Source organism: Rhineura floridana, chromosome 2 (genome assembly GCF_030035675.1).
Source record: "Rhineura floridana isolate rRhiFlo1 chromosome 2, rRhiFlo1.hap2, whole genome shotgun sequence".
Lineage (NCBI taxonomy): Eukaryota > Metazoa > Chordata > Lepidosauria > Squamata > Rhineuridae > Rhineura > Rhineura floridana.
The window spans coordinates 111,344,462-111,366,481 of NC_084481.1; the positions used below are offsets into that span (position 1 = coordinate 111,344,462).

The window sequence follows — 22,020 nt, forward strand, 5'->3', positions numbered from 1 at the left end:
AGTGGGAGAATTCCAGTCAGAGTAAAGGATTTGACATTAAGGAACTTTTGCATGTCTAGTTACAAAGCAGCGGGCTTTGGGCATCTGGTGTGTTGAATGCTTGACTGTTCATGTGCACAATCTTATAAAACCACACTTTACATTCTGAGAACAAAGGAATTTGGGGGAAAATTGTGCCTGATTTGTAATAACAGTCAAGCATTACAAGCTGGACAAATTCACATTCTGAACCAGGTAATTATGCACTAGCAGCATTACTGAATTAAGCTAAAGATAAACAACACTAGAAGTGTAGTCATCTAGGGTCTCAGGGGGTCTTGGATCCCTTACTTTTTTGGGAGCCAGGTCCCAGCAGGGTCCCTATGTCTCCAGCAGCCTATGAGCCAATCAGCATGAAAGGTGAATGTGTTGGCCACTGAGAAGAGTCTTCTAACTTGCTTCCTTGTCCTTTTTTGCTGATTGGAGTCAATAAGAGTAAAAGGAGTTGAGCCAGCCATTGAGAATACTCTTTCCCCTTTCATGCTGATTAGCTCCTAGGGATGTCTATTGTTGTGGGAGAAAGTGCATGGGGGAAGGACTGAAGAGTATGGAGATGACAATGGAGACCAAGCGAGTGATGAAGGCTGCAAAGGAGAAGGTTGGACACAACCAGGATGACAGGAGATGACGGAAAGTGAGGGGGGGGAAAGAGAACTTGGGCTGAAGATCTCTCTCTCTTTCTCTCTGTGTGCTGTATGTCTTCCAGTTTGTTTGTTAACAAGGATCTCATAGTCTACCCAGCAGCAAAAAAAAAAGGGAGGGGGAGGGGAAGATATGTGGCTTTGTTCCAATCCAAAGCCAGGAGTAAGGGAGGAAGAGGAGGAAAAGAGATAAAAATATGTTGAAGGGTGGGGGAGAAAATATGTGTTTGTGAGTGAATGAGATGGCGTTTCAGCTATGTATGGATGTGAAAGTTGAACAGTGAAAAAAGCGGGTAAGAGAAAAATCCACTCATTTGAAATGTGGTGTTGGAGGAGAGCTTTGCGCATACCTTGGACCACAAAAAAGACAAATAATTGGGTGTCAGAACAAATTAAACCAGAACTATCCCTAGAAGCTAAAATGATGAAACTGAGGTTCTCATACTTTGGACACATAATGAGAAGACAGGATTCACTAGAAAAGACCATAATGCTGGGAAAAACAGAAGGGAGTAGAAAAAGAGGAAGGCCAAACAAGAGATGGATTGATTCCATAAAGGAAGCCACAGATCTGAACTTACAAGATCTGAACAGGGTGGTCCATGACAGATGCTACTGGAGGTCGCTGATTCATAGGGTTGCCATAAGTTGTAATCGACTTGAAGGCATATAACAACAACAAATATCTTGGCATGCATAGTAAGTTGAAATGCAAATTAGATGGCTAAGGATATGTGTGTGGTCCAGCTAACACCAGAGGTAAGTATCAGGAATTTCCACTCTTAAGTTTCCTCCTAAAACTCATAAACTCTGTCCAAATGCAGTTACTCTCAGCCTTTGTATGACAGCCAAGCAGGGAAACTCAGCAAAGGAAGCTCCTTACCTTACAGAATGATGATGACAAAAAACTGCCTGAATGGACTAATACCTCTGTCTTTTTCTAACACTCTAGGCATGTGTGGAAGAAGGGAGGGGGTGACGGAGACAGGAGAAGGGGATGGAAAAATCCCTTCCTACCTTCTACAAGGTAGCAAAGTGGAAAGGGTTACAAATTCCTATGCAAAACCAACAGCCTGCTTAGAGAGTGTGAATTCCTTCATTTAGGAAAAACAGGCCTTGTCTTAACCCAGTAGCAAAAAAGCCCCGAGAGAGAGTGGTACAGGGTATGTGTGTGTGTGTGTGAGCCTTTATTGCTGTAGGAGCTGGTTCTATAGGCTCCAATGAGTGTCAATTGCAAGCAAGCAGTTTCCTACTTCAAAAAGTCAAGTTGTGGAGAATGAGAATTCTGTAACTGCAGTAGAAGAGACTGCAATTCTGATAACAACATCCCATCTACATCATCAAGCAGTTTGGTAGCAGTAGGAGACAAATGCGTATATAATTGAGTAATTATATCTCTTGACAGTGAGAAAGGACAGTCAAATGGTAGCAGTGACAGACAAGTATAAAGCAATATTCACACCTGGACAGATTATTCTATAATCTTAGAAGATTGTATAATCTGGAAGGAGGTGTGGCTGAGGGGTGTGTGTGACTATTATGAAGGGACCCTGCACTTCTGAATTTGCCAATACACTACTAAGGAAGTACATGGATGGGGCAACCCCCTTTGTTGCCTTATAAGTAGACTGGACTGTAAAGATGTAAAATGTGAAATAGAAGCATTTCTGCAATTCATTTCAGTCACTGGGTGGGCATATTTCCATTTTTTGTGTGGGGAAGCATAAAGATTAGACTTTCTCCCCATGAAATGCTAAAAGGTACCTTTGAACCTTTTCTTATCCTATCTGTGCTTAATGTTAATACAGGACAGATCCAACCCTACAATTAAGACTACTCTAGTCAGCAGATTTTCACAAATGGTTAGAGGTCGGCAAATAATCCATTATTTTTATTATTATATTTTTACCACTGGGATATTTTGCCTTAGCCACCAAAGCTAACTTAAGCCTTGTACATGAAAATCCCTTTCATGTAGTAAGCAAGGATCACAGTATCTTGGTCTGTCAATTGATTTATAGGTACAAGGGCAAAGGTGAATAAGCTGAAAAACATTTCATTTCATTTTACAGATGCTTACCTGTTTTCCCCAAATGGCTAAATTTATTCTGAGGTCACAGTAATGGCTCTGCTCATCTACAAAAGCAATGACAACAGATCTATACAATGTGTTCCAAATGGAATGTTAAGCAAGCTATTCTGAAGCACTAACATCCTTCAGAATGGAATTTTGAGCTCCTCAGATCTGCCCCAGGCCCCAGTGAAGCAAATGCGATCCTTGTTATTGATTTCTGTGGGCTATGGAATAGACCCAGAAAGTTATAGAGAGTTCAGAATGAAGCAAGACAAGCCCGCACCAGTTCCTACCGTAACTGAATTATGCATTTCAAATGATATGAATGAAACCTCATTTTGGCTAATTTGTTTCACAAACATCTGCTTGCATTTTTACATTTTTATGACATGATATCAGGCTGATTATGCATCTGCTGTATCTCTGCAGCATATGGTATGAGCTACAGCAAATCGATCAGTTATGTGATCAGAGTGTGCGGTAAACATCTTCTCAGTACATATCATACTAGCACGACTTTCCTGAAGTAACCTTGCAGTTCAATCTCTGTTTAAATTATTCTTGGAAGGATTAACCACTAGTTTTCTGAAATGTTTGTTACTTAAAGATCCTTGCCCTGTCTGGTGTAGTTAACCAAAAAGTTAGCTTGTCCTGAAAAGTGGGAAAATACCTTTATCACAATCTTTCACGAAAGGTCTGAAGCCCAGTCACAGCAGTACTGTCATTTTTGTAAATAAAAAGGGTGTGGGGCCTCTTTTCTTTTCTTGTCTCAGGAACTGGATTCCTTCAATTTGACACTACACAGCAGTATTATCTGAGGAGTTTTAATTTAAGCAGAAAGACAAGACGCCATGTTCTTAGAAGGAATCTAGAAACAGTAACCTTTCATCCAGATGTCTCTTTGTTATTGGGCACATGGTGGCTGCCCAATAATTAAAATAAATTTGTACATATTGTTCATTCTGAATTCCTATCTCATTTCATTCCTACCTTGTTTTGTGATATCTACCCTTGTGGTCATTCTGAGCCAGATCATGACAAGACAATGTAGATGGTGCCATCTTATAACATGGCAACACATGCATAGGGTCCAAACCATGCCTATTGATACTCATCTGTAATGGCAATGCTTAACTATACATAAGTGCTGCCTATGTGGAAGTAGCATTGCTTCCTTATCTGCCAGTCTAGTCTAGCAGCTTGTCATAATGGAGAGGCACAGAAAAAAAGTAGATCCCAAGCTGGATTTCCTTGGAAACCAAGGATGAGAAAAGCGGCAGGGAATCCAAAACTGCAAAATTTGATACACGTGTAATCCTGCAAAAATCCAGTCTGCTCCAAATAAGCATAACATGTATCAATTTAATGCTGCTCCATGCTTCTCAGAGGATGAGCAGAGCATAATAAAAATATATTTATATTTGCCTTAATGGCAGGTTACATCTTTTCATCTCCCCAATACTTTTTCAGAAACAAAATAAGATAAGGGTAATTGCTAGATATAAGATTTCAGATTTCTTTCTTTTAGGAGGATTTCAAACTTCTAAAGTTGGTAACACTGTGGATAATAGACTAAAAATGGGCAGTTACCTATTGGCAGTCTGCAAGCCAGGCCGCAAATGATTTACAGGAGCTGTTTTGATATTGTGGAATGTGCATCAACATCCTAACTGCAGAAAAAGAAGGATTATATGTAGCACTGCTAAGTAATATGAACTAAAATCTTCAGGGCAAGTTGTAGGCTAGGGCATTCCAACAGTGACACCATTACCGACTCTAAGAACTTAGTCCATTCTCCCAAGCTGCCAGAAAATCAACATAATAGTAGGGTCATAGGTTCTGGTCTTGAGCCAGAACCACGGGATATAACCAAGTCATTGAAATAATTCAGTCTCCAAGGATGGACACCCTGTGCATTTCATGCAGAATATAAAGTCACCTACACACATTCTATACATGTCTGAAGAGTCTGGGCTCCTACTGGGAAGAAGGGTGGGGTGTAAATCTAAATAAATAAATAAAATAAAGAGTCTTATAAAACCCTGGCAGGATTAGCTATGCCAAACCAAAGCCTGTGGCATCATCCAACTGAGTTTTGGTGATGCATGACAGGTTCAGGTGGCAACCCCTAGTGGAATTATAGAGGTTCACATTTCATTCATGAAAGAACTTCAAATGGTGGGATTCCACACTGTCTATTTCCACTTGCAGCAGAAGTAATGAGCAGGAACATCTTCTGCAGGTCCTTAGAGGCATCTCGCCTAATGGTTGTGTCTCTCATGGCTATCTATTATGAAACAAGCTGATTCACCTCCTTGCCCAGATATCGTTCCTCCTTATAGAACCACTTTTGATTCACACTAATGAGCAGAAAGCCACATGAAGTCTAGGCTGGTGCCTCATGTTCCTCTCCCATGTGCCCACTTAGTACAAACAAAACAACAGAGCTGGTAGGCCTCCTCTCTTCTACACTCTCCCCCTCTGATCAGTGATTTATTCAAAGCCTTCTACTGTAGAAATAACAGGGATATTTTCTGGCCCTTGGTAGCAATATAAATTTAGTTTAAAACAAGCACCTTATCATACAGTGAAAGGAAAAGTTGGAGATATTTAGCCAATAACGATATAGAGTTATTTGTGCAGACCAGGGGTGGCTAATACGGTTTCCTCCAGATGTTGTTGGACTACAACTCCCTTCATCCTCGACTATTGGCCATGCTGTCCAGGCTGATAAGAATTGGAATTCAACAACCTCTGGAGAACACCATGTGGGCTACCTCTGATATAGACTGTTCAGAGACAGATGGACATGGGAGACTTGGGCTCAAATCCATATTTGGCCATAAAACCCACTGAGTGACTTTGGGCTACTCACTGTCTCTCAGCCTAATCTACCCCTCAGAGTTGTTGTGAGGATAAAATGGTAATAGCCTGTATATGCTGCTCTAAGCTCTTTGGAAGAAAGATGGGAAAATGATAAATGATAAATGATTGTGAGGGCTTACACTTTGTAATCAATAAAAATAATTGGAGGACACCCACAGAAGGTTTTTTCTTAGTGCTAATTGCAATGCAGGGGGATGGGACAATTTTCACCAATATTATGGCTGGAGAGAGAAAGCTTAAACCTATCCTCCCTATTTCTTGTTTTCCTGAGGACAATGAACCCTCCCCTCATCTCTGGTATTTAATTTTTAATAAGAACTTAGAATGTGCTTGCTAATCATGTCATTAATGTAACATGTAGCTAGGCTGTCTTGTGGAGCCACTCAAGATAATCTGATGTTAAATTGTTGGTAGTGCCACCACCCACTGTGGTACGAGGGGTGGCAGCACATGAGAAAGGTGGCCCCCAGTTTGTGGAATGAGCTCCCCTCTGATGTGCATCTTGTGCCAAAACTGTATACTGTTTGACAATTGGTCAAGTCACACCTCTTTATCAATGTCTTTGACTGAATAGGTGTCTTCTGTCTTCTAGAACTGCTGTGCACTGCTGTTCTGTGCTGCTATCTTATTATTTTGTCATTGGTTGTTTTGCTGTTTTATTTTATGATTTTTAGTGTATATTGTTGTAATTGAGTCATTTTTGTAACCTGGCCCGGGACCATTTAGTGAAGGGTGGGCTATAAATCCAAACAATAAATACATAAATAAATTTAGCTAAAGCATTCTAGAAAAAGGGTGAGCAGCATAATGTAAACCACTAAATAGATCCCTCCTTGCTTAGGGAAAAAAACACTGTAGAGGAGAAACTGGGGAGACATCTGTCTAAAAAAACAACACTATGTGTCCCCTTTGGATTAGATTATAACAACAAAATGTCTGAGTTGATACAAAGCAATCACCTGCAGGCAAACCAAAACCATGCATTTTTCAGCTAAAGAGCTGGGGACGGTGGGGAGAAGAGGACCCATTTATTTTCATTCTTTTGGCTAACCCAAGTTTCTTCTATTTCTCATTAAGCTTTTAAAAATAGAGCTAGCTTTTTTGAGGGGGAAATTATGCTTTTTCTCATCACCCATAGCTATCTTTAAATAGCCATGTACCATTGGACAACTGAGGGGTAGCATTTTTGCTTTTGGTGGTAGATGGAATGGGTTCAAATAGTAAATCCTACCATGGGAATATCTGAAGGTGAAGGGTTTGAGGGCTTGATCCATAGCTGGTTGCAGGTAACAGGAGGCTTTCATCTATGTTGGATATAACTGGACACCATTTTGAATCAAGATGGCAGACTGAGCCTTTTGAAACTACACTATTTTAGAAGGCTAGGACTGGGGAGGGTAGCTATGAGAGAACTAGAAAAGGTACTCAAATGCAAAGATGTATCACTGAACACTAAAGTCAGGATCATTCAGAACATGGTATTCCCGATCTCTATGTATGTGAAAGTTGGACAGTGAAAAAAGCGGGTAAGAGAAAAATCCACTCATTTGAAATGTGGTGTTGGAGGAGAGCTTTGCGCATACCATGGACCACAAAAAAGACAAATAATTGGGTGTCAGAACAAATTAAACCAGAACTATCCCTAGAAGCTAAAATGATGAAACTGAGGTTATCATACTTTGGACACATCATGAGAAGACAAGATTCACTAGAAAAGACCATAATGCTGGGAAAAACAGAAGGGAGTAGAAAAAGAGGAAGACCAAACAAGAGATGGATTGATTCCATAAAGGAAGCCACAGACTTGAACTTCCAAGATCTGAACAGGGTGGTCCATGACAGATGCTGTTGGAGGTCGCTCATTCATAGGGTCGCCATAAGTCGTAATCGACTTGAAGGCACATAACAAGAACAGCCATTTCTGAGCAATGCTGGGTACATGACTGCTAGTAATTTATATTCCACACCTTTAGCATAACTTTTCAGGATGCTTACCAAAGTAGTAAGAAACAATAAAAGTCTGCAGAACTATTGATTTTTTTAAAAAAAAACATTTTTCAAAATATTTGAGATAGACTGCATATTTTGCTTTTTCGAAGCATATGGTTGCTTTTTAGAAATGCTAGGATTTTGTTGGCTTGAATTTTTGTAAATTGTGTTTTTATTTGTATTTTGTATTTGTGTTTTTCTATTTGTGTGTAAGCCGCCTTGGGGGCCTTTTTGGTTAAAAGGCGGCCTAGAAATATACCATAACATAACATAAAAGTAGATTTTTTTAAAAAAGAAAATGATAAAATAACACATACAAATGAACAGTATAATCAAATGGAGAGTTAACCCAAAACTTCTTGAACATGCTAACCTTAAAAGCTTGGGAAAACAGATTTTTTTTGCCTAGTGCCTAAATGACAATAATGAGGCTGTCAGGCAGTCCTCCCTGGGAAGGGGATTCCAAAGGTGAAGAGTCACCACTGAGTAGTGGGCTGTCTCCCTGGTTTCCATACTTAACATGGAGGGGGCATTTGGAGAAACTCATCAGATAATGATGTCAGTGGATGGGCAGCTGATGTAGGAGAAGGTTGTCCATAAAATATTTGGGTTTTCAGCTGTGTAGGGCTTTAAAGGTTTTCCAGTGGAATTGTCTCAATATAGGTGAAATATATAATCTTTGCCTGGTCCGTGTTAGTAATGTAAGTACTATGTGCTGGAGTAACTGTGTTTTCTGAACTGTCTTCAGTGGCAAACCCATGCAAAGTGCCTTGCAATAATATAATCTAGAAGTTACAAAGGCATGTATAACTGTGGTCATAGTATCTCTGTCAAGGAGGAGTGAAAATGGAAATGGACTGCCTTCAAGTCGATCCTGACTTATAGCTACCCTATGAATAGGGTTTTCATGGTAAGCAATATTCAGAGGGTGCTTACCATTGCCTCTCTCTGAGCTAGTCCTTCCCAGCTGGCTAGGGCCTGCTCAGCTTGCCACAGCTGCACAAGCCAGCTCCTTCCTTGTCCACAACTGCCAGCTGGGGGGCAACTGGGCTGTTTGGGACTATGCAGCTTGCCCACGGCTGCACAGATGGCAGGGCACGTGACCCCTGAGCCACTCACTGTGGGGGTGATCTTTAGCTGGTCCTTTACATCCAGGAGACACGAGCGAGGATTTGAACTCACAGACTCTGGACTCCCAGCCAGGCTCTCCTCCCCATTGTAGCTGTTGGCATATCATCCTCAACTTATTGAATGTCCTTTGTGCCACTTAAGCTACTTGAGCCTCAAGTGACAAAGATGAATGTAATAGCACTCCCAGACTGTGCATCTAATCCTTTGTGGAGATTGCAATCCTCTCCAGAGCTGGTTGAAACTGCCTTAATGGACAGATGAACTGGCCACCAACAGTACCTCTGTCTTGTCAGTATTTAGTTTCATTTGACTTTTATTCAGTCAATTGCTGCTCCCAAATACTGAGTCAGTACTTCCTGTGTCTCAGTTGGAAAAAGACAGAGCTGGGTGTCATTAACATATTGATGGCACCCAGCTTCATATCCTTTGATGACCTTAACCAGTGGCTTGATGTAAATGTTGAACATGGGGGACAGACTGGATCCCTGAGGGACCCCAGAATACAGATGTCATGGGACTGAAATAAAGCCACTAATATCACCTTCTGGAATGAGCCCTCAAGATAGAAGCGGATCTACTGAAAACAGTGCCTCCAGTCTCCAACCCAGACAGCCTAAACAAAGGAGGATTGACACCATAGTCAATGTTATTGAATACTGCCAGATCTAGTAGAATCAACAGGGCTGCACTTCCATCCCTCTGTCAATACAGATAATCCACTAGGGCAACTAAGGCAGTTTCAGGTACAAGCGTGGGCCAGAATCCAGGCTGAAGTGGATCCAGATAATAACTTTTATCTCCTAGCGCTTGAGATTGACCAACAACCATTTGCTCTTAACAATTTGCCTTAGAAAGGGATATTTGTCACTGGCCATTACTTATTATAACACTCTGGGTCCGAGAAGGATTTCTTCAGGAGTCTTCTGCATAGTGCTTGGAAGATTTGTTGGGGGGCAAATTTAAAGTAAACATGTTTCCACCTGTCATATGTGAAGCTTAAAAGAACACTTGAAGAGGGTAGGGCCAGGTAAGATACTTCATGGATTCAGGATATACATGACTTGATATAAACCACCACATTTTTATTTTTCTTTTTTTTGGTGAAACTTGCATGCTATATTTTTGTTAAAAAAAGTATTTTCTTTCCAGCAAGGATGGCTAATCTGAAAACATGGCACCTCTCCCTCTTCTCGTTTCCATTGCTATGATGACTCAGGCTACATTATTGAGATCATGGTCACCATGACCTGGAAGAATCCTGATGAGCAAGACCCATTTTGGAAGGTGAGCAGAGTTCCAGCAAGTTAGCAGCACTATCCCTCCCGTCTATTTTGTTGAGAAGGGGGAGGGCTTAAGATTAGTTAAAGGACCATGTAAAAAAACTGGGCTAGCAGGGACGAGGATAAATATTTAGTATGTGCCCACAAATATAGCCTATAAAACATCACCATACTGAGAATATTTGTTGATTTTATGTTGCTCTATTGTGATTTTCAGGTCAATAATCAAATATATCGCAGTTTTCTACATTTCAATTACCAACAAAGTTCCTGATTTCAGTGGAGCTTACTTCCAGGTAATTATGCATAGGACTGCAGACGGAGAATCTCTGTGACAAAAGGAAATGCTATCACCCTTGTTCCAAACTGAGAGACTTAGTGGGACAGGATTTCAGGCGAACCCAGTTTAAATTAACCAAATGCTCTTTTGAAAATGTATCCCTGCAGGATAACACCTAGCCATATAATTTTCTGATGATGAGTTGGAAATCTGAGCTTAAGTAATGCATTCAGATTCACAAAAATGCCTGCAGTTAAGCAAGCAAGAAAGAAGAGACATCCCAAAATCTAGTGTAACCACTCCCAAACTATTTGGGGATTATTATGTTCCTGTGGGACAGAGGTAGGTAAACTGTAGCCTTAGGGCCACATGTGACCCTCAGCCTAGTTTCATGTGGGTGTCAAGGAAGAGGAAAATAGGCGGAAGGGATTGGCAGAAGAGAGAGAAATTTTGAGCTACTGCGACAAATTGATTGGTGCTTGGTCCTACTTTACAAAGATCATACTTATATTTCAGGGGCAGAGGACTGCTGGCTGCAGCCCGTGGAGCCTCCCCATCTGCAGCCCTCTCTCACCTCTGCAACAATTAAGCTTGAAGGATTAACCCTTCCCTCCCCAGTTGTAATCTCTATGAACATCACTGTCCAGTCCCAAGTCCAGGAGACCGGGGTGGGATGGGAGCTTGAAAGTTGTCCATCAACAGTTCCTAGACAGCAGACTGAGCAGGCACACAGGTTACCTGGTCACAGTCTTCTCTCCTATGGTGACATTATTATATTTCTATTTCAGTTATAGTACTTACTTCTACAGTCGCATCTATACATATATAATTTAACATATGCAAATATTATGCAGATCTATCCCTTCTTTTGCCTCCTTTTTGATGATGAATGCCTAATTGGTGTCTTTCCTGCCTGGCTAATGTGAGGACAACATTTGTGAATGGCTTCTTGATTAGTGGGTGGTAATTGGGTTATTTGGGCTATCTTGGGAGTGTTTGTCAGTGTTGTTATGTTGGTATTTTTTTCAGTAGCTATTGTTGTTCTGACTTAGCTGCCAGTTAAGCATAAGATCACAATTCTGTTAGCCCTGGTATTGACAGTAGCAGGTGTCTTGGCTGGACCACGTGGTCACACTGTTAATCTCTTTTCAGTCTGCAATAGCTTTTAGCATGACCAGAGACAACACCTATTCCCAGTTGTGCCTTGTGCAGATTCTGTAAGTAAGATGTGTTAAGATGTCATAATACTACAATTACCTTCACATAGTTAAGTGCAAACTAGTTCTCAAACTAAAAAGCTAGAAGCCAACCCAACACTATTTTCAACTTTGTTTTCCTGGATGCCAAAGCCACAACTTTGTGTCTGCCTCTTTCAAGGCCCGGTGCCTTCCTCTCATTTTTTCTAATAAGAGGTAAACAGCTCTGCCAATTCAATTAAAAATGCTCGTACACACATTATATAATGAGACAGGAATTTAGCCCCCTGAAGCCTAGTCCTGCAATCTAATCTGCTATTTAATGGCCCCCAAAGATTCTTGAAACCTTTGTGGAGGGCTCTCCCCCCCTTTTGCACACGCTGGTCTCTCCACACTTTCCCCTCTGTTTTTCTTTCCTCTTTGGCTTCCCTTCTCTGTATTGTTTTAAATTGGTGGCTGGGCTGCATGCCAGATTAAATTTCATCTGCTTCTCCTCCTCCTCCTCCCACCCCCCAATCTTCCCCAGAAGTGATACTGTTTACTTTCTCTGCTCCTTTTCTGAATGTCTTTGTACACATTGCAAGGGATATAATCACCAGCTGTGGAGAGCTTTGTGAAATGTTAACTTATTCCTCAATACCCTAGGGCTAGTGAGTGTTTTTATACACATGCACACACACACATGTACATGTGTGTGTGTGTGTGTGTTTCAAATGCAAAATAAAACAACCTTTTCTTTAAAATACATCAACATACATTATATTCCAATGATATTTTTTAAAATTGCTCCTTCAGGTGGGATGGATGTGTGTCTACATGTGTGTTCTATTTACTTCTGCAGTATAGCGGAGCTCTGTGTGGAAGTGTGAACTTATAAGTAGTCCATTGTTTCCTTCCACAAAACATTTAGAAACAATGGAGAGGGAGATGAAAGATAAAAGCATAAAAGTGTTTCTGCCCCTCCTTTTCCTCTTTGGTGGGTGCAAGAGAGGTCAAACTGTGCCCATTGACCTTTGCCCTCTGACCTCTGTGAACTAAAGGCAAGCCTTTGAAGTAGTAAAGTGCCCACAAAGAAAAGAAAACCAAACAAGCTGCTGAAGGCTTTTCCCTACCACCAACCAAACTGAGTTGGCAGATGCTTGAAAGACGATGACACAGCACGGTGGTGGTGGTGGGCAAAAGAGAGGCTTCTTGCACTGACCTCCCACCTACCCCAGCTTGCCATTAATTGGCACCGTAAAAACGCCCACACACTTGGAGAGAAGATGAGGAAAATGGGGAGGACACACCTTTCCTCCCCTTTCCCATTCCCCGTCCCTTGCCATCTAGAGTTACCATCAAGAGAGGGGTAGCTCTTTGAACTCTCTGTGTTTTGCTAAAACTGGCACAAATGGGAGAGTACAATGGGCCTGGAGACAGAATGGCATTTGGAGGGTTAAGATGTGAAACAGCTTTGTATGGGAAGAGATCAGCTAGATCACCATAAGCCTTTCCTGTTGTTGTCAAACCGATAGAATTTATCACTTGTATTACCTGAATTGATGCTGTCACATGCATGACCCCTGCTGGTAATATGCAGAAAGGTATCTTTGTGTGTTTTAGAGGTTCTTCCTGCCTTTTCCTCTCTTTGTTTGGCCCTTGAAATAAATTAATGGACATATTTTCATTACCAAAGCTAGGAAAAAGGGCATATGGGCTAAAAACCTATCACAATTGTTTATCCCTTCCCTGGAACCAAATCCAGGGCAAATTCTTTGCCAGATGTAGGATGTGCTTGCCATAATTAGGACTACTTTTATTATTATTTATTATTATTATTATCATCATCATCATCATCATTATTATTATTATCATCTTTATTTATACCCCGCCCTTTTTCCAAACTGGAACTCAAGGCGGCTCCCAGATAAAAGTAAGTACATATCATTAAGAACATATAAACATATAAAACATATAAACATATAAAAATCAGCATTAAAAGAATTAAACTATTAAAATGTTAAAACCAATTAACATTGTCTTTTAAATCTTCCCCACAGGCTGCTGCAACACAACTGACTAAAGGGCTGGAACTAATAGGGGAATGGATGTTTAAGAATAAACTGCGGCTAAATTCTGATAAAACTGAGATCCTCTTGGTAGGTGATCGGTCCAAACTAGGAATAACACAAGTGACTTTCAACCAAGTTTCTGTTCCCTTGAGTGACCAAGTCCGTAGTTTGGGTGTCATCTTGGACTCCCAGCTGACGATGGAGGCTCAGATAGCTGCAGTTTGTCGACTGCACTCTACCACCTGTCCCTCATTCGCAAAATCTGCCCATACCTCCCAAAGCATCTTTTACCAACTGTAGTCAGTGCCTTGGTTCTCTCCCGTCTGGAGTACTGTAATGCTTTATATGCTGGTCTCCCTTTGGGAACTTTGCGTAGGCTTCAGCTTGTCCAGAATGCGGCGGCACGACTCATTAAGGGCTGCCATAGGAGAGAACACATCACCCCAATCCTTCGGGAACTTCATTGGCTCCCGATAGTGTTGCGGGTGAAGTTTAAAATACTAGCTTTAACTTATAAGTCCTTTTTTGATGCTGGTCCAATCTATTTGAAGAACAAACTCTCTCTTCTTGGAGCAGATGGGCGTACGAGGTCCTCAGCCGCTAGACTTTTTGTGGTTCCATCTATCAGAGCGGCCAGATTAAGTGGTACTAGATCTAAAGCCTTCTCCATTGTAGCTCCCACATTATGGAACACCTTACCAGTTGATACTCGCTTAGCCCCTTCACTTTTGGGTTTTCGGAGGCAGTTGAAGACATGGCTTTTTGTACAGTCAGATGAATGAACATGCCACAGTTAGGTGGCTAAGGGGGTGGTCTGATTTTTGGGGTCTTATGTGAACAGTATTTTTATTATGTACCTGTTGATTTTTATTTTGATGTTTTTGTATTTTTATTCCTTTGTATGTCGCCTAGAGTGACAGGTTGTCCTGCCAGATAGGCGTTGAATAAATTTTAGATAATAATAATAATAATAACATTAACCAATTAGACATACAGTTAAAATACTGCAACCCAGTTTAACTGCATCATGCTAAAGTGGCCCAATCTTACAGATGTTTCTGTTGTGCTCCATAGTGTCATCCTTTCCGGAATGTCACATTGTGTAACTGAATGAAGAAAGAAGATGTAATTTATATATGGGTGAATAAGAATGATGAAAACAGTTTCCATGAACCACTTTGTAGGACATCATGACAGCTATATATATATGGAGATAGCTTTGAGGGAATCCCTGTAGGTAAATAGGAAGTAAATTACCAGCAATAGTGGGATCAAATAACCACTTCGGAACCATTGTCAGCAGTGGTACTTTACAGAGAAGTTGGAAAAGGCTTGAGAACATAATTAGCTTTAGAGTTGCATTCATCTTTAGCATTCCGCACATAACTCAGTGGATAAGCCTGTATAAAACACACAGTATCCCACAGATAGTAAGGGAAGTTTTGTCATAAGACCACATGCAATCATTTACTTAGGTGTATCATGTTTCATGTTATCTTTGTTAAAGCCACCTGCTAACACCTACAACTTCAGCGCCTTTAGAAAATCTAGAAAGGTGAGGATTTTCCTCTCTCCAGTTCCATAGATGTTGTAGGGTACAACCATGACTCCCCTCTCTGTTGAAGAGAAGCGTAGAGGGTACCAATACACAATTCAGAGGAATGTATAGGAGAAAGTACTTGTGTTTTGTGGTGATCCTCTTCCAGCTTCCAAAATTCTCATCCAATTTTCTCTCTGAATTTTTGGTGTTGTTTTAGCAATGCACCAGAGAACAGCTGCACGTCAGGAAAATGGTGTACAAAAAACATACATACAAGCCCTATTCAGGTGTTCTCCCTGTCACATGCAACTACCATAACATAAAGGGAAGCATTCCCCCCCATACATGCTTCCTCTGTCACATACCCTACTCCTGTTGGCTCACTGAACACTGGAAGATCACAATGCTAAATTGTGCAGACATTTCCATCAAGTTCTGTCAACTACCTTAACACACACATTTTTAGATTAAAGATCAGTGGCAAGAGCTGTGCAAAGATTAACAAGATTTTCTTTTTTTTTCATTAATTTTTTTATTCAAAGTTTCAAAAAAACAAAACAAAACAAAAACAAATTAATAACTAATACAATAAAATAAAATGTTGACTTCCAATTTGTCGCAGATCAGTTATAGGTCTATAATATATAACAAACCTGTCTCTTAATATATTACAAAATCACTTTCCTCCAGTAGTAAAAGATTAACAAGATTTTCAAATAGAAACCAGTACTTTGATTGTGGTCAAATGTATCACTTAAGAACCAAAGGAACGAATTATCTTAGCACAGTTAAATATTGGACATGGAATGCTTATCCTTCAGATAGGGGTGTTCCCCTCTCTGTTAAACACGTCTTGCTGGAGTTTCAGGTCACCACAGTGCTGTCAGCTCCGCAATTAGCCTCAGTTCTTGGAGACAATATGTTGATCTACAAGCTTTATTCGGGCTTTTGAGTTTGTTTGGTTGGCTGACCTCTTTTTAACACTGAATTATTGGGAACAAGTCACTGACAAAAGACTTGGTAAGAAACCTGCCAAATTTCAGAAGAATAGGTGCAGAGGGTTTTGTACTCTGTGCCTTTAAAGTTGATTTTTGGGGGAGGGACAAAAAAAGGGACTCACTTTTCCCCCTGTGGTTTTGTGTGCAACAATTAGTTGCACACATAAACATTGCATGCATCATGGAAGTGTCCCTTCCAGTAACCTGCAAAATTTCAGAAGGATGGATGCAAGGTCTAGGGAGTTATGTTGTATGAGAAAAATGTCTTCAGGCTTTTTGCATTCTGCTCATATCCTGAGCACACAAGGCTTAAAACTGTGTATTGGGTGGGGCGTAAATGCAAGCCCTGCCCAATATCCCCATGTGCAGGTGCTCACTTTTGTGTAATAAGTGAAGAGATATGAAGGGGGCTTCTACAGTGTATGCATTTAGAAGTCTTTGAATGAGGCCTTGGAGTTGTAGTGGATAGTTTGATGAAGATGTTGACCTGGTGTCTGACAGCTCTGAAAAAAAGGCAATTTGTGTGTTAGCAATTGTTAGGAAAGGATTGAAAATAAAATTGCCAATATCACAAAGCTGTTATACAAATCTATGATGCAACCACACTTAGAATACTCTGTACAGTTTTGGTCAACTCATCTCAAAAAGGATATTGGAGAGCTGTAAAATGTTCAGAAAATAGCAACCAAAATGATCAAGGGGATGGAGCAACTTCCTTATGAAGAAAAGTTACAACATTTGAGGCTTTTTAATTTAGAGAAAAGGCAAGTAAAAGGGGACATGATGGAGATGAATAAAATTATACATGGTGTGGAGAAAGTGGATGGGGAGATGTTTTTCTCCCTCTCTCAAAATACTAGAGAATGGGGACATCCAATGAAGGTGGAAGATTCAGGAACGTGGAAGATTCAGGACAGACAAATGAAAGTACTTCACACAGTACATAATGAACTTTGGAATTCACTCCCACAAGATGTAGCGATGGCAACAGATGTGGATGGCTTTAAAAGAGGATTAGACAAATTCATGGAGAATAAGGCAATCAGTGGCGACTAGCCATAATGGCTGTGTTTTACCTCTACTGTCGGAGGCATCCTGCCTCTGAATACCAGTTGCTAGGAATCACAACTGGGAGAGCGCTCTTACACTCAGGTACTGCTTCTGGGGTTCCTTTAGGCATCTGGTTGGCCACTATGAGGACGCTGGACTAGATGGACCATTGGCCTGAACCAGCATGGCCTTTCTTATGTTCTAATGATCACGAACCCTGCCTTATCCCTGTAACAAGCTGGACTTCAGATTGCAATAAACACAGCAAGGGTGGGTAGACAGGGAGCAGAAGATTACAATACCAGTGGGGTGGGGTGGAGATTGGAGAAGCCACCGTTATCTCATTTCTTGATTTACCAACAGATTTACAGGTAAAAGAGGAATCTCCAGATTGCAACGTACCAACCCTAAATGTATGTAATTACTCTGAGGCAGATACACCATTAAAAAAACCCTTCTATTTCAGAGTGACACTGACATTTGATGGAAAAAAAGTGTCAACATATTTAGGTGTCAGTCCTGAATCTAGGATATTGTACTTTTTCGTTAATGACTTGGATGAAAGTGAGGATAATACACTTCATCAAAACATCTGATGTCATAAACTTGGGAGAGATTAAAAACACTTTGAAGGATAGGCTGAAAAAATATCTTGTGAACAGTGGAGCTAGGCTGATCCCAACAAAATGAAATTCCAGAAAGACAAATCTGGAATGTTGCACATGAAAAAGAGAAAACAATGACACAAGTATAAAATGGTGGATGACTGGCTAGACAGCAGCCTTGCCAAGAATGATTTAGGGCTTGTAGTGGATTCAAAATGAACATGAGTGAGCGTTGTGATGCTGTGGCATAAAAGGTCAATGACATTTTATGTTTTATTAATAGAAGCTTCATATCCAAGTTTCAAGAAGTCGTAATGATGTTTTAGCTCCAGTGTTAAGGCTAGCATTTCTAGACTGGAGCACTTTATACAGCTCAGTGCTAAAAAGACATTCTGACAGTGAACTACAAAGATATTGGCATACAAAGGTTGTTTTAAGGAACTGGTTATGGTTAACCTAAGGGAATGAGATTAATGAGGAAACACTGATGGTTTTCAAATATTTAATTCTTCAGTCTTCCCACTGTGGTTAGTAGAGGACTTAAACTACAGGAAAGCAGTTTTAGGGAAAAAAATTTATGAGTTAATTTTTGGGGAACAACTCTTCAACTTTATTGCTGAGTAGTAATTCTGACCTGGTATGATCAGCAGTGGAAGTGTAGATGTTACCTCTGAACTGATTTATTGAATGTGGTGCAGGTTTCATATTTGCATTATTTCTTCTAGCACAGCTGGAATAGAATTTGAGGATTATATTCTGACAGTTCATAATCAGTTGGGTGTTGTGCCTCATGCCAAAATGCACTGAACTCTGGGCTGGCGGATCTTTCTTCATTTAAGCCAATTATTTTTGACCACTTTTAGCAACTTATGGTGCAACCCAATCCCTAGATCTGCCAAGATGAGGGAAGCCTGGATCTAAGGGATCATGGGCTATCCCGGTTGTACTGGGGCTACACTGCCATAAGTCCCTCACTGTAACTGAGCCTTCTCTGGTTGAGCTGGGGTTACATTGGCTGGTGTAACTTAAACCAATTTATCTTAAAACAGCACAAGTTCTACTGGCTTCCTATCATTTAGATTGTTCTATTAGGTATTGCATTCTCCTGCACGTGGGGGAAATAGCTCACAGCAGCACAGCGAGCACCGGCCACAGCCATTACCAATGGATAGTGCCTGGGACATCAGTGGAAACAAATTGTAGAGTTGAACCTGGTTGTAGAGCTTAATGTTTTGGTGGGATTTAATTTTAACTAACTGGAAAATATATCTATATATCTATATATACATCTTCAGAAATACACTGGCATCCATCTATGCCTTCAAAATGAACCAATGCTTAGGATGTTCTAGGAAGGCACACCACACCTCTGAGAATAGGTCTTTGGCATTTCTGAAGCTGTACACATACCATTAGATAGATGATATCATCATACATGGAAAGAAACAGTTTGGTTCACCTCCAGATCATAGAAGATCATGCTTTTTTTTCTGAAGGCAGACTTTCAGTTTAGGTTTTGCTGAAACGAGCGTCATTCTGCATATAGATAACATTGGGGGACAAAACAATGGTGCCACTGCCAGGATATTGGGTCTCTGTTATGTGCCATACTCTCATCTGTTGGGAAAGGCATTTCAGTTCTTTTTGAGGAGTGACCTCAATCACGGCCAGGACTGGAGTATGTTGTTACAAAGATACACACACACACAGAGACTTGAGCATGCTGTCAAGGATTATTCCTGGAGTGTTTAAGGACAAGCTCAAACTTGCCTTGACGATAATGTTGGCTATTTAAAGTTTCTGAGGATGAGCAGAAAGGATCAGATGGCAGTGGAAGGGCAGAGAAGTCTGACAACAGGGCATTTACTTTCTTGCCAATATACTATTAAGCAGCCTTCCTCAGCATGGTGCCCCTCCAGATGTTTCGGACCACAGTTCCTGTCACCTCCAGCCAGCATGGATGTGCTGGCTAAAGGTGATGAGAGTTGTAATATTACTTGGTATAAGTTAGTGCTCAACAGTAAGTTAAGATTTAATATTACTTGGCATTAAGCTAGTGTTCAACACAGTGAAACTATACACAGTGAAACTGTTCAGTGGAAATTTTTAAGCATTAGTGAAGTAAGAACTAAGCTACAATTTATCATGGAGTGGAAAGTTCTCAAAAAATGTTTCTCCAAGAAAATTTCTGAGATTTTTCTTTTTCTCACCCCCTTTTCAAAGTGTTCTCCAAATATTGTCCACCTCTTTTTGTGATGGGCCTCATTCCACTCTCCCACACTGCTCTGGAACAACGCTAACTCTGGGATATTGTGGAGAATATAAAATGGAGGTGAGGATGCCAGCGTGGCACACTTGCTGCTCTGCCCCTTGTAATGGCAGAAGAAAAAAAGTGGGAAAAGAGAAGAAGTTGTGCTATTGCTTTTTGTGAGAAAATTTGGTGAAATAGGCCATCCAATTTCTCAGCCCATAAGAAGGGTGAAGAATTTCAACAGGCAATTTGCTTACAACTCTAGAATTTACCCCCTTATAGCGACAGAAGATTTTTGTGCCATCTGACCTTCCAAGCATGTCTTACTTGCTTAGAATAATGCTGCTAGCTGTACGTCAAGGGAGAAAAGAAAGAGGAAAAGCATTATACCACTGGTTGATATTCCTGGTCCTTTCCTTTGTTTATATTTTTGTAAATGTCACTTCTAATTGAGATGGTTTTAGCTTCTTTGAAAGAAGCTTATTGAAGCTTATTGTGGGAATATGTTAATTAAACTTTCTACATGTTAAATTTTTTAAAAGGAAAGAAAATGTTTCTGAAATTTTCTCTCTCTAAACCCTTCCCCTTATATTCTTTTTTTCTATTTGTTTCCTTTTTGTACTTAACCTTCTTTTCCCCTAGATCCTTCTTGACTTATCTTCCTTCTGTGGTCACTCATCCTGTATCACCCTGAAACAAGGAATGAATGAAGGCATTCTGAATATGTGTTTTCTTTTGCCAGTTAATATCTTTTCTAATTTCCTGGAAATGATTAGTTATCATATCATGATATGTTAACAGAACATGTTAATTTCTTAACATTTTCTCAGTGACTCATCTATATTCTTTCAGTGTTTGGTTTCTTTTTCTTTTTCTTGGAAGCATTCATATGAGAGGCCTGCAATAAATCTATTATAAATGATGTTGAAAGAATTCTTATATTTGAAAATTACATATGTTGGTTTGTAACTAGCAGCCCAGTGTGCCTCATCTGAGATAGGAAGATGCTTTGGTTGAGATGCACAATTTAAGCTCACATTTAAGCTTTTTAACGGGAATAATTAAGCAAGAGTATGCAGTATTTCATAAGGCCTTTGTAAACCAGAAGTCTCAAAATTCTGTTGTCTCATGCACCCACAACAATGTGAGTACATACAGTGTATATGATGATCTTTGTTTATGTGAGAGTTCCATCTCACTCACCAAGCACCATGTTCATTCAGTTACTGGGCTGGAGTGTTTGCACCTTGTGTTGGGCCAGAGGGACAGGCTGGGAATCCTTTTGGTGTACCGCCCACCTTGCTGCCCAATGGCTTCCCTAACTGAGCTGGCGGAAGTGGTCTCGGATATATTGTTGAGGTCCCCCAGACTAATAGTACTGGGGGATTTCAACATTCATGCCGAGACCACTTTGTCTGGCGCGGCTCAGGACTTCATGGCTTCCATGACAGCCATGGGGCTGTCTCAATATGTTAGTGGTCCAACACATGTATCGGGGCACACTCTAGACCTTGTTTTTGCTACTGAGCATGGGGAAAGTGATCTGGATGTGGGGAGTTTTACAACACTCCCTTTGTCATGGACAGACCACTGCTTGCTGAAGTTTAGACTTTCAGTAACCTCTTCCCTCTGCAAGGGTGGGGGACCTATTAAAATGGTCCGCCCCCGGAGACTAATGGATCCTGAAGGTTTTCAAAGGGCTCTGGGGGATTTTCCGGCTGATAGGACTGGCGCTCCTGCTGAAGCCCTGGTCGCTCTGTGGAATACGGAGATGACCCGGGCTGTAAACACGTTAGCTCCTGCACGCCTTCTCCTGTGTAGAGCTCATACAGCTCCATGGTATACTCCGGAGCTGAGAGCGATGAAGCAAGATAGGAGGCGGCTTGAGCGGAAATGGAGACGAACTCCCGACGGATACAATTATGCGCTGGTTAGTGCTTCAGCTAAGCTCTATGTAGGAGCAGTGAAGGCAGCTAAAAAACATTTTGCTGCCACTATTAAATCATCTC

The 22,020-nt window shown here is 40.7% G+C and overlaps 1 long non-coding RNA gene across 1 annotated transcript in view; it reads left to right on the forward strand.

The window, feature by feature from the left end:
* LOC133378274 (uncharacterized) overlaps positions 1-20,536 on the forward strand; it is a 34,857-nt gene extending 14,321 nt beyond the window's left edge. Inside the window, exons 2-4 of the long non-coding RNA XR_009760925.1 lie at positions 9,910-10,044; positions 10,258-10,336; positions 19,984-20,536. This is a non-coding gene — a long non-coding RNA (uncharacterized LOC133378274). The remainder of the gene's footprint in view (positions 1-9,909; positions 10,045-10,257; positions 10,337-19,983) is intronic.
* Positions 20,537-22,020: the final 1,484 nt, after the last annotated feature.